The 938-nt window shown below is 43.5% G+C and overlaps 1 non-coding gene across 1 annotated transcript; it reads right to left on the reverse strand.

Annotated features, from left to right (window-relative positions):
* Positions 1-499: 499 nt before the first annotated feature.
* Positions 500-606, reverse strand: LOC127109863 (small nucleolar RNA R71). The gene has a single exon (XR_007797111.1). It is a non-coding gene; the product is annotated as a small nucleolar RNA R71 (small nucleolar RNA).
* Between the last annotated feature and the right edge of the window lie 332 nt (positions 607-938).

Genomic DNA, 938 nt, shown 5'->3' on the forward strand with positions numbered 1-938 from the left:
CAACGACATCGAACTATATCTCCGAGTCTTACGACGAATTCGGGAATATCGTGCTGCAAACTATCTCCCTCCAATCGAAATTCCTGATCTAAAAAATCTTCTTCCTTCACCGATACCCGAGATGGCAGAACCAGCTCGTGCTCTTCGAGATTACGCCGCTCCATCGCAAGATGAGCCGCATTCGAGTATTGCTCCACCCGCAATCGAAGCAAACAACTTCGAACTTAAACCTTCACTGTTGCAGGCAGTGCAACAGAACCAATTCTCTGGAAATCCTACCGAGGATCCAAACCTTCATTTATCTGTATTTGTCCAATACGCTGATACTATTAAATCTAATGGTGTCACTTCAGAGGCAATTCGACTTCGTCTCTTTCCTTTCTCGTTACAATATAGTGCTAGAAGATGGCTTCAATCTCTTCCTTCCAACTCAGTCACCACATGGAACTAGTTGAAGAAAGTCTTCCTTGCCCGATATTTTCCTCCGAGCAAAACAGCTATGTTGAGAGCCCAGATAAATGGATTTAAACAGAAAGATAATGAGTCTCTTTTCGAAGCATGGGAAAGATACAAAGACATGATGAGACTTTGTCCACACCATGGTTTAGAGGACTGGTTAGTGATTCATACCTTCTATAATGGTCTCTTGTACAACACGAGGTTAACAATAGACGCCGCCGCAGGTGGTGCACTTATGAACAAACCTTACGCTGATGCTTATCAACTTATCGAGAGCATGGCCCAAAACCACTATCAGTGGGGAAGCGAAAGAACAATGGTAGAAAAACCTCAGGCGAAAAGTGGCATGTACGAGATAAGTAACCTTGATCATGTTAATGCAAAAGGGGAAGCTTTGGCCCAGAAAATTGAAAGTTTAAATGTATCACCTCCAGCCACCGTGGTTGCCATAACTCAGAATTGTGAAGTCTGTGGAATCC

Source organism: Lathyrus oleraceus, chromosome 7 (assembly GCF_024323335.1).
Source record: "Lathyrus oleraceus cultivar Zhongwan6 chromosome 7, CAAS_Psat_ZW6_1.0, whole genome shotgun sequence".
In the NCBI taxonomy this organism is placed as follows: domain Eukaryota; kingdom Viridiplantae; phylum Streptophyta; class Magnoliopsida; order Fabales; family Fabaceae; genus Lathyrus; species Lathyrus oleraceus.